Source organism: Siniperca chuatsi, linkage group LG8 (assembly GCF_020085105.1).
Source record: "Siniperca chuatsi isolate FFG_IHB_CAS linkage group LG8, ASM2008510v1, whole genome shotgun sequence".
Classification (NCBI taxonomy): Eukaryota; Metazoa; Chordata; class Actinopteri; order Centrarchiformes; family Sinipercidae; genus Siniperca; species Siniperca chuatsi.
In genome coordinates this window covers 19,736,092-19,748,731 of record NC_058049.1, presented here as the reverse complement: position 1 = coordinate 19,748,731, position 12,640 = coordinate 19,736,092, and the positions used below count along the sequence as shown (strand labels likewise).

Genomic DNA, 12,640 nt, shown 5'->3' with positions numbered 1-12,640 from the left:
CCGAGCACCGAATGGTGCGAGGACCCTACTGGAGTTGCTAGGATTATTATTTCCTCCCCCCAATGAATTGCATTTTTAAGGGGCTAAAAGGTGTTTGAAAACTCATGAAACTTTTCACACTTGTCAGAAGTGGCGAAAATGTATGTATTTTGTGGGTCTTGCACATGGGCGTGGCAAAATGTCTCCATAGCGTCCCCAACAGTTTTAAAAAGCAGCTCCCGGCCTACGTTTTACCTACGTGTACAAAATTTGGGAGGTATATGTATCACCCCAAAACATACAAATAAAACCCCTTGGAGCCATACCCTAAAAACAACAGGAAGTCAGCCATTTTGAATTGAACGTTCACTTTTCTGCCATTTTTTGCCATTTACAGGCTCCATACTTTAATGAACTCCTCCTAGAGAATTCATCGGATCATCTTCCGTGGCGTGGCGTCGAATTTTGATGTTTCACCATGAAAAAGTAAGTTGCTGTAATTTGAGTGTACATGGTCATGTCTGCCCCAAACTTCACAGTTTGATAAGAGTCCCACCCTGAAGACATCTACATGCCAAAATTCACTCATAGCCATAGCTCCACATACTGGCAACAGGAAATTACATGTTTTATACTTTGATGTCCTCCTCCTTGCAGGTTGACCAGATCCACCTCACATGGTGGTGGCCAAAAAAGCCTTAAGACCTTGATGATACTATAACCTTGTGAGTTTTCGTTGAACGCCGTGTCCATGGCGTGGTGTCAAATGTCGATGTTTCGCCATTACACAGGAAGTTGTAATTTGAGTGTACATGGTCGAATCTGACCCGAACTTCACATGTTTGATAACAGTCCCGGCTTGTTGAAATCTACAGGCCAATATTGAATATTAGTAATAGTGACATCCACTGGCAACAGGAAATTAGCCTTCAAAGAAGTAGCCCCCACAGTATGTTTCACCTAGATGTACCAAATTTGGGAGGCAGATGTATCATCCCAAGACTTACAAAAAGACTCTTGGAGTCATAGCGCCACCTATTGACAACAGGAAGTTGTTGTAACTTGAGTGTCCAATCTGCCCCAAATTTCACATGTTTGATAACAGTCCCAGCCTGACGACATCTACATGCCAATTAGGTGTTGTAGTCATTGCGCCACCCAAGTAAGAAAGCCTTGCATGACAATCATCATTTGATATACATGACATTTTCAGGGTGTAGTCCACACTTCATATACTAGAACTTATACTGCAACGGTGCTGCGACTGCGGCACACCCCGATGAGGGGTCAGGAGCGAGGGCCCGTTCATTGTTGCTTGCAGCTTTAATTAAAGTTATTATTTATGATTATCTTTGATAATTTTGATAGCCAAATTTTACTGATTGCACCTGCACAATTTAGTGCCCCTTTATCCATTGTAAATCCCAACACAAAGGCTAATAAATATGCATTACATGTTTTTTGACACATCGATACCAGGCAGCAGTTACAGGTTAAGACTTGGCTTTGAAACTGCAGTTCCAGACACATCAGTACAAAAGCAGAGAATTACACCAGTCCCTATAAATATTTAGTAAACAAAAAGGTACAGATTTTCAGTCCATTTAAAGAGGACACTATAATGTTTGTGCAGATATTGAACAAGACAGACAGTTCAGCAAAAACGTTGTGATTTTACAGGATTTCGTTACTTAGTGTAAGTAAAGAAAATAAATACTTTCTAAATTTCTACCTTCATGTTCATGTCATGAGACTAAAATAAGCAGAACTGATGGTTTAGTATCAGTGCCAACGTCAGCTATAAGGTTATAGTAATCCTGTAATGTTTCTATAGTGACAATATAGTAAACCTACCAGTTCAGATTCATGGAAAACACAGATTTCTTCCGTGTTACTACATTAGTCTAAGAGGGATACATTCTGCAAGGGCGAAGGTTTGGACGTGGGGAGGACACGGAAATAAAAAGTTATGAAAAGTAAACTGCTACTTTTATGCAATGTAAACAAAGTTATGCTATGTCACCTGCTGCATTATTACTACTACTATTACTTACTTAATCCTCTTCATCCCCTGTGGAACAAGGTCACAAAAAGCTCCCTGCATTGTCCCCTATCCTTGGCAACAGGTTGAGTCTCCCCCAACTTAAGTTAATCTCAGGCAGCTCGTCCATCACAGTTCTGCACAAGGTCAAATGCACTAACCCTACTTAAAATCATGTTTATTTTCCTTGATAGAGAGCAGATACTTTATGATAAATAATGTAGTATTTCCATCTTAAAGTGTAACTAAACCCCCACACCACTTTTTTCAGCTGAAAACCAATGTATATGGGTATTTAGTAGTGTTGCTGATGGATTCAGGTCCAAATCTTGACATTTTAGTGCAAAGTATTTGAATTCTACATATTATGTTATAAATATGCATAATGATTACCCTCTAGAGGTTGAAACCCAGCTATTGCAATTGAATTTCGTCATTGGCTGATCTGGAGGGAGGTGACGTATATGGAGGCAGCTTTCGTGACTAACTGTCACCAACCAACTAAATTACATACTGACACTCCCCCACAGACACACACTCACTGAGAGCTTCTCAGCCTCTCTGAGCCGCTAATGTTAGCTCAGCTACAACACAGGTACCACACAGAAACTTTTACAAAAGGGCCATGAATGTGCTTCCAAAGCTCCCAAAGCTGTGTTTCCAGCGCAGACACAGAGAGGCTGACAGCAGCTGCTCACGGCTGGTTAGCACTGGCGCGCTGACTACCAGCTTCATATTGCTGTGGCGGTCAGTCACTCTGGTCGATGTCTCATTACCTCCCGCGTCACACACTGACCACGCCCCCTACAGCGGTTGTGCAGAGCCACTTTGCTGCATTTTTTAAATATGCTGGGAGGGAGGGAGCTAGCAGAATTTAGGGGTTTAGTTACACTTTAAGTACAAAAAGCCATGTCCTCTGTCCTTTGACTTGATGGGCGATTCTGGCATCTTCTTTGGAGAATATTAACCATAAATAAAAACAGATTTAATTTGTTTTTAACCTGAAAAACATGCATAGAAGGAGGCAGTGATCTTTTCAGCCTTTTTCAGTAGTGCCTGCATACAGGCTGCATACACCCCCAAGAAACTCCAGCAATTAGATAGGGTAATCGCTATGTTGCCTGAGAGGCGAAACCCAGGGCAACAAAATAAAAGTAAGTCTACAAATAATTCATTAGAACTCCTGTGATTCAGTTTACCTGAACACACAGTTCTGTTAATCAACAATCTGTGTGTAAAGCAGACAGAGAGCATGCAAAGCTTGTCTCTAAAAGGACCATCCGTAAAAGCATCAAGGCTGTGGACTCTGGGCTCTGGCTTAAAGACACCCAAGCAAACACACTGTTCTGCCTCAAGACTAACAAATGAAACAGAAGGAATAAAAAAAAGACTGGAAGAGATGCAGAGTGGCTGAGTTCATGAATTACCTGACCTTACTATTGTATGATGGAGCTTGTTGCAAAGCCTTCAGGCAATGAAGTACAATACAAGCTATTACTAGATCCACTGGCACACACACACAGGACGCACCAACATTTACTGTATTGTGCTTTATTGTAATCTGCGGCAAAGACAAGGTTATTTAAACATGCACTCCATTCAGATGTGAAAAAAGAACAGTAACACTTAACAAAAGGGAAGAGCACATACATCTGTGTGTGTGTGTTTGGGTAGGATGAATTCCCCCCTGAGCCAACAGGGGATCTACACACACAGGGTAAACATCATTGGACTCAATCCCGGGTGAGTCGATATTGGGCTTGTCTGAGTGCGGGACTTTATTTTTCTCTCCCTCACTCTTGTTTTCGCAGGCTGTGACCTCAATTCCATAGGGGTCATTTGCTTATCAAAGGCAAGGACTGGAACTTGCAGGTCCTGAGTGTGTGTTCATTGAAACCAGGGAAATTCAATTAGGCGGCATCCCTACTGTGTGTGTGGCTGGGATTCATCAGTGGATATAGGAGGATTAGGGTTGGGTGACTCTACATCAGGGGAACACACCATTTCAAGGGAGAGAGTTCACAATAGTTGAGGGGAGACATCACAGATGAACGCTTTTAAGAATGAACTGTCTGCACATCCTGGCAACCAGTCAAAAGCATGCTCTAAGTGTTTCATTTCCTCCTGCGGTTCTTCTTTGTACCAGATGGCATCAGTGTCATCACCAGCACCACAAGTGTCCAGAGCTTCTTTTCAAGGATCCAACAATGCGCTCTTCCTCAGACCAATTACTTTACCTTCTCTACATGAAAGAAATCCTGACACCAAGCCAGGCTGTCAAAACTTTGTCAACTTTGGAGCTAAACAACCTGTTGAAATCAGTCTAAAAACACAGGTACATAACAACCTGTACAGTATTTCCATGTGTAAATAATCCAAAGTTAACTCCAGGTCACAGAGCCAAGGGCATAACTGCTTTATCATCCAGTCTTTAGACTCACTGTGTTGGGATTTCCAGTACAGCTCTAAAATGGCTTAATTCTTATTTGACTAATAGATATTTTAATGTTTGGATCAATAATCATGTGTCCTCCTCAGCTCCCCTGCTGTGTGGAGTCCCTCAGGGGTCAGTCCTTGGACCAATACTCTTCTCACTGCTTCCTCTTGGTTATTTGTTCAGTTGCTGTCGGTCCCACATTACCCTGTTCTTACATCCCTGCATTGGCTTCCTGTAAAATTCAGAATAAACTACAAGATTTTGTTGATTACATGTAAATCTCTGCATTACCTTGCCCCCAGTTACATTTCTAATCTCCTTGTTCCTCATTCCACTTCACGACCACTCAGATCCTCAAATCTTGGCCTTTTATCGATCCCCTGCTATAACCTCAAAATGAAAGGTGATTGTGCCTTCGCTGTTTTAGCCCCAACCCTCTGGAATCATTTTCCATAAACTCAGATTTGCTGAATCTTTGGACTGCTTTAAGCGGCTTCTAAAAACCCACCTCTATAGGCAAGCCTTTTTATAGATCTCCATCCCCGTCTTTTGTCTTTTGCTGTGCTTCTGAATTGTAATATATCTTTATCTATTAATTTATATTTTCCGTGTGTATGTCTGAAGCACTTTGTAACTGTGTTTTTAAAAGTGCTATACAAATAAAGCTTTACTTACTTACTTTCATTACCATGTAAAGCAGTGCAGTGATGGGTGGCCCATGCTACCTGACATGGAGAACTGAGAATGGCAGGTGGCACCATAAGAGTCTGTCTCCTAACAAGGATAACGTGGCCTTCTGAGTGAAGCATGGCTCTATTAAACAGCAAGAGAGATGGGAACAGGAGGGAGGGGGTAGGCAAACACAAGCCCTGAGTTCATAGGGAATACAGTAGTCAGGCCTCCCATTCAGGGATGTTGGTGAGGTTGCAACTTGAGTCAGTGGGACAGTGTTCTGGGTCAAGGCTCTGCCTCCGGTTATGACCAGATTTTCAAGAGCTTCTTTTGATTGAGCTGTCCATTTTCCACAATGAATGCACGCTGCAAGGCCCCTGCTGATGCACGGAATGTCGTTTCAGATTATTCATGGCTGACAAACAGGCGAGCAGGTAGCGCTCCAATCAATCCGGCTAGGTTCAGTCCAATGCCACTCCAAGGAGACTCAGGTGGAGCCTCGACGACGGAGTGAGAAGAGTAAATGGTGCAGGACAGAAGAAACACTAATGAAAGTCACGGAATAGCATGCCTGTTTTGAAATTCTGCTTCTGTTACTAAGTGACTAGAAGTGCAGGTCTTTTTACCCCATTAATGGTCACATCCAGAAAAAAAGTATTTTTTTTAATTATGAGCCTCTACCAAATGGTAGAGATAACCACTGAAGGTACGTGCGTTTTTATTTAGAATCTCTTTATTGCCAAGAGCACTGTGTAAAATCTGCAAAATAAAATATTTGACATAATACATAACCATGAAGCATTTTTTAAAGATGAATAAATAAAATGAATGAAAAAAACAAAACAACTGATGACAGATTCTCTTTATGTGATTTTCTACAATTGCTGACCTGTATTCAAACACAAGAAAACAGATTATTTCAATCTGGACACATAATTTGGGGCAGAAGTTGCACCGCCCCCAGTGATCAGAGCGAAGGACTCAATGTCCGCAACTGATATTGTAATTAGGGCCCAAGCGCCTACAGGCGGCGAAGGACCTATTGTAATGCAAGGAATTATTATAATTTTTAATCAATTGCTTGAATTTTTTGAGGGCCTAAATGTGCTTAAAAAGTTGCATCAGGACTGGTGAAAATATTTATATTTTATGGGTTTTGGATATGGGCATTGCAAAATGGCTCCATAGCGCCCCCAAGAAATTAAAATTAAGCCCCTCCGTGTGGTTTCACCTACATGTACGAAATTTGGGAGACACATGTATGATGCCAAGACAAACAAAAAAGTCTCTTGGTGCCATGACCTAAACCCAACAGGAAGTTGGCCATTTTTAATTAATTTTCATATTTTTGCCAATTTATAGGGGTCATATTTTAATGAAATCGTCCTAGACCATTCTGATCCACTTCAGAACTTGGTCAGCATACATAAAACAGGTTGCAGAGTTTTCGTCGAACGGTGTGGCTGTGCGGCGAATTTTTTTGGTTCGCCATTAAACATGAAGTGCTTTGTAACTGTACTGTACATGGTCCAATCTGAACGAAACCTCACATGTATGATAAGAGTCCCGACCTAAACACATTTATGACAATATTAAGTTCCTGTCACAGCGCCACCAACTGGCAACAGGACCTGGCATGTTTTACGCTTTGATTTACTCCAGCAAGCAGGTTAAGCACATCCACTCCAAATGTGGTCAGAAATGGATTTAAGACCTTGCTGAAGCTTCTTTGTGAAGATTGTGAGTTTTCGGTAAACATCCTTGGCGTGGGAGCGCGGCCAATTTCGATGCTTCACCATGAGACAGGACGCTGTTGTAACTTCCCTTTACATTGTCCCAGCTGCCCCAAACTTAACATGTATGATAAGAGTCCTGCCCTGAACACATCTATATGAAAATATTGAAAATATTACTGGCAACAGGAAGTCAGCCTTCTGTGACAAACATAATCCGATTTGCATTACATTTACATGGTGTGGTCTACGTATGATATCCTTCAACATGAGGCATAAAGTGTGTTGTCTAGCGACACATGACGGACACAGGAAGTGACATTTAACTCCTACGTGCAGTGACTAAAACGTATCACAATTCAGAGCTGCGTTGAACTGACGGCGCGGCTGCAGCATGGCCGACGTGCATGGAGGTGCGAGGGCCCAATCATCGCTGCTTGCAGCTTTAATTAAATTTGGTTTTGTTGAATAATTATTACTGGTATTAGCATTACCACCCTTGACTTAGCTAATCATCACTGTAAATTAATTAAAAATATCCAAAGAAAAATCATATTGATATAATTTCAACAGATATGCAACAAAATAATGTTAGATCTATCATATTCACAACAGTTTAATAAACTTCCATCGCAATGGTCAGTTTTGTGAAAAAAAATATGTTAGCAATACTATTTTTACAATTAATGGACATCTTTGCCAATTGGTAGTGCATGATTTTTAAAAAATATTCTAAAGTCATCACAGAGGGTCGGACACCAAACAAAATAAAAACAAATATTAAGATGAATCTGAAAAGGTTGGTTCTGAAAACTGCAGTGTACCTTGCATTTTGGATTGGATTTTTTGGGCTAACACACTTCAATCAAGTGCTACAGATGGCTTAAATCAGCTTTAGGTAAGAACAACTACTTTTTAAGCAAGACACAACTCAAAATGGGCTCTACCAAATGGTAGGCAAGACCATATAAGGGTTAACAGTCAGTTTATTCAGACTTCAGATGTGCGCAGCAGTATGTGAGGGGATACGATTGAGTTTAAAATCATTTGAGCTCAGTAGTAATAATGAATAATAATGTACACACTTTGCATGCCCCAGGGGAGTGAGATCTTCACTCTGCAAGAAATTTCACTGCCATATTTATCACTGACACAACATCACGCTAAGTGCACACAGGATCTCACAACAATGCGCCGCGCAGTACATAAATGACGCTCAAATTGTGTTTTTAGTTGCACAGGTGTTCACAGGTTTGGAACGTGATAATGAATTGATGCACAAAACTTCAGAATAGCTTTTGCGTGTCACCAAGCACAGACATCACATGCCAGACAGTAAAATTAGGTTTCCATTTATTAATTTCATATTTATATCTAATCGCCAGCTACCATAGAAAAGCCACAACTGATTAAATTAAATGGACATTAATTCAAAGCACTGGATTTTTCTATTTACACTGTCTCTCCATAATTAGTTTGCCTAACCTTTCCTTAATAACACACACACACACAAACACAGAGGCAGTGCTGTGATTTACCACGGTGCCCTTACCAAAGTGCCCTTGTTGTAATTACTCTCCATCCAATATCCTGACCCTGATGATTGGCAAGAGCAGAATGTTCTATATGCCACAGTCTTCAGGCTGGGAGTGGCTGGGACCTGCTCTTTTATCTCCCACACACACCTTGTCCTACCTCGAATGAGAACACGTCAGAGGTGAAGGCCCTGAGCACTTTGCTTCTGCTTCCATTACATTCTGCAGAGTGGGAGGATCTGATAGAACGTAACCCACATGAAAGCTCTGATAATTTGCTCGGGCTAACATGTTTCTCTCCCCCTTGTCTGACATGGCCTTGGGCGCCGAAGTAAATAAGGAAAACTGCTTCAGGTAAGTCAGCCTGGCTTCCATCTGGTTGCTGAGTGCTCTGTGCCATACAAATTGCATTAGGGTTTTACCCTCCCTCCTGAAGATCGGTTGGTCCCTTTTGGGCCTTTGGCCGGCAGTGTTGTCTGAGTTAGAAGGCAGAGGTTTTTGGTAATCCAATGAAGGTGTGTGGGCGAATGTAAATATTCAGCACAACAACAAACAGCATTGAGTAAACAGCCTGGGGGAGAGAGGCTACGAAAGTCTTTTTACAAATGTTTTGACATATTAAAATTCACATTTGTTCTTATAATATCAACTCAAATTGCTAACTTATATTAAATGAAAATAATGTTTGTATATGTGTGAATATTTTAAGTAGCACTAATTAGCTCGCTACCTCCAATTAGCATGTTATATAGATCACCAAAACTGGAATTTATCTTAATCAATCTGGTATTTTTACATAAACTATTCCCACCTTAGAACTCTCTATTTCTTTCTATTTGTAACCAATGGCCTGTTCATGACGTGTTTATATTTGGTGTCATTCTAAACACCTTGTGCCAGGTAGGGATAATCCTCTGAACATCAAGTGATAATACTTTTCTTAATAGATTTCTCCCCCCTGAGAATGAAGAATGAAGAGGAAGGCAAAAGAATACCAAAGAAAAAAAGTGTTACTGTATGTAACATATCCTGTAGTGTAAGAAATGGCAAGATCTTAAAAGAATAATGGAAAATGTTCACAGCCTCAATCTGTAATCTGTTTAAATCCCCCACTTGCCCCGATGGTCACATGATGTTGAATCTACACGGTTCTCATTCCAACATGGACCATGTTGTTGAGTCCAGAATAAACTATAATGTGACGCATGAGGGTAAGAAGTGCTGCAGACCGAACACGAATTGAGCCTTTAAATATTAATTTCTTTGTTCAAATGTGACTGTATTAATTATTAATACAGTAGATGCAAGACAGAGAATTGTGGATTTTATAAATAACCTGACAATGAAAAAGTGCAGAGTGGACCCCTGAGCTTGGTTTGATATCAGAGGTGCCAGATGTTAGGAGCTGGTGTTGGAATAATATGCACAGATGCAGCAGAGATAATAAACTTGCTTAAAAAGGAGAAAGCCAAATATAAGTGATGATTTGAAAATTTGATTATAAAGACAAGAGATATGATTTTCCAAAGATCACAAAAAGCTCTGCAACCAGTTTCCATTCTGATTAATCTGACATTTATTTTCTTTATTGATCGATTAATGAATGAATTAAGTCTATAAAATGTCAGAAAATGTTTAAAAATGTCAATCACAATTTCCTAGAGCCCAAGGTGATTTACATTGCTTCTTATATCCAACCAATATGCCAAGACCTTAAGATATTCAGTATACTATCATACAAGACAAAGAAAAGCAGCAAATCATCACATTTGAGAAGCTGTAACTAATGAATATTTGGCAATTTTCCTTGAAGTGACTCAATTAAATTTCTAACACAAACTGGCTTAGAGGCAAAGTGGCTATAACAGAAGGAAAATACTCAGCTGACACCAACAACATGCCAATATTTGTTTCCTAAACACAGCTTTTTATTCAAATTTCAAATACGAACTTTGAATTGTCCTGTGATTGAATACTGGAAAGTAAATCTCTGCCCTTTGACTGCCCTTTAAATACATGTTGCTTTGAGATCTCTTGAAAGACAGAAGAAAAAAAAAAAAAAAAAACCTAATCCTCTTCAGAAAACAAACTCTTGGTCTAAAACAACGTGAACGAATGAATTATTAATTTGAATCGCATAAAATCCTCAAGATTGCTTCCTGATGGCTCCTGGACCAGGACTGGTGCTCTTGTTGTTGTCAGAATGCCTCATTGAACACTCGCTCCGATGAAAAGGTTTCCTCAAACACGTGCGGCGTCGCCTCTGCATTTTCTTTTTTGTGTGTTTGTGGTCGACGCATTGACCACACAATACTGAATCCAGAAGTGGTATATGTGGGCAGGAGCACACTGATAATTGACTTGGGTTTTTATTTCCTGAAACATGAGGCAGAACACATTTGCCTGCTTGTTTTTCACTCTGTCACCCACCTGACCTAAAGTCCAGCAGGCTGCATATAATGCAGTGCAGTCCATCCACTGTAAGCTTACTTGAGACTGTGTAGAAAAGTACAGTTGAGACTACACAGGTTTAGATGCATTTGATAAAGCAGCATCCCACCTGCAACTCACCTCTTATTTATGATGCTTCCAGAGAAACTTTTCTGTGCACCTTTTCATATTTTACACAACATGAGGAGATTGAAGCCATTCTTCTTCCCTCACTCCATAAAATACTCTTTTCACTACGCTACCACTATCCCATACCCAGGACACCCTGCACTTCTAGTTTTAAAGGAGGAGAACGGTGAGTTGATGTTTGTTCGAGGAGTGTGTAAAATACCTATACTGAAAGTCTCTTTGGGGCCAAACACACAAAGCATTAACTGTCAGCCACTGAGTTCCTCTGCCTATCAAAAATCTCCATGGACTATTTAGCTGTCAGCTCCCTCACTACACCTCCCAGCTCCACTATTTTTAAACGAATTTGAACAGGTGTTGATTGACACCACAAACTCCCACTCTGTCTCCTTCTGTCAGCACAACAGTCACATCTTTCATTTCTAAGGGAGGTGTAGGTAAGTTGAAAGATAAAATTATATTACAGTAAGAAATGGAAAATGAGAAAAATATCAAAAGTTCATTGCCTATAATCAAAATAGCAAGGCAGGGAGGAAGTTTACCGGCTCTTCTCTGCTCCTTTCTGAATCCCACCATGTTAAAACGGCACATTTTGAGGCACTTTATGGAATCCAAGCACATTTGCAACTTTGGCCTCTATTTGCTCAGCACAAGGGCAGTACAAGTGGCCTGGGTAATGCATGTGCTGCATTTCATTGCAGCATACAGACCACATTTTATTCAGATGTCTCGCTTAGGGCACGGAAAGCTTAGAACTACGGTTAGAAGAATCCGAGCAAATATTTCCATGTAGCTCTGAGGACCAACTCGCTTTCCACAAAAGGTACATGGACTACTGTCTGCTTCTGGAAATGTACTTTTTTACATTTTACTTGAGCATTTAGAGCATTGCAAAGCTAAAATACTGTACACTATGTAGCAGAAAAAAAGCGATCTATTATTATTTAAAAATGATAAATTCAACATGATCACACAGACTTTTAAATGCTTTTTCTGCACAAACCATTGCATGCACTGCACACAAACTACAAATGCAGGCTTAAAGGACTGTATTGATCACATGCCTGTCTTTACCAGATGGGGTAAATAAATAACTTTAACTGTTGTGAGAGTAAGAAGCACCAAGACTGTTGAATGGATTCCAACTTTCAGCAAGGGCACAGCTTTTGTGAGACTGACAAATACAAAATTACTTCAGAGAAAGCAAAGTGCGGGGCTGACACGGGATATGTTTTGGTGGGAGGACAAAGGCTGTGCGCGTGGGAGATTGGAACGCCAGCGTTGTTGTTTGACAAATGGTAATTATCATTCAGTTTTGTTCCACTAATTGCAGTTAATTTTGAAATTCATTATTCCTGCATGTCAAGACCAACTTCAAAAGAACAAACCCTAACGTTCTCCAAATTTCCAAATAAAAATACGACTTACACAAAGTCGGAGACACTAAGAAGTGTGGCCTTTGTATGAGTCTATCTTTGAGATCAATCAGCACAGCTGGTTCGTTTTTAATTCTGTCTGCCTCACTTTACTCCCACTGCTCCAAACACACTTGAAATTGTCTCAAGGCCAGACAAACACAGGCTTCAATTAAATCCACTTTGACTCCCTTCTCACTCTGAGGTGTGTTGTTTTGCTTTGAGAAAGGTCTGCCTCAACACACACA

The 12,640-nt window shown here is 40.4% G+C and overlaps 1 protein-coding gene across 4 annotated transcripts in view; it reads right to left on the bottom strand.

The window, feature by feature from the left end:
* The window catches only part of unc5a (unc-5 netrin receptor A), a 131,173-nt gene that overhangs the window by 48,391 nt on the left and 70,142 nt on the right, over positions 1-12,640 (bottom strand). The gene's annotated exons all lie outside the window — the stretch shown is intronic.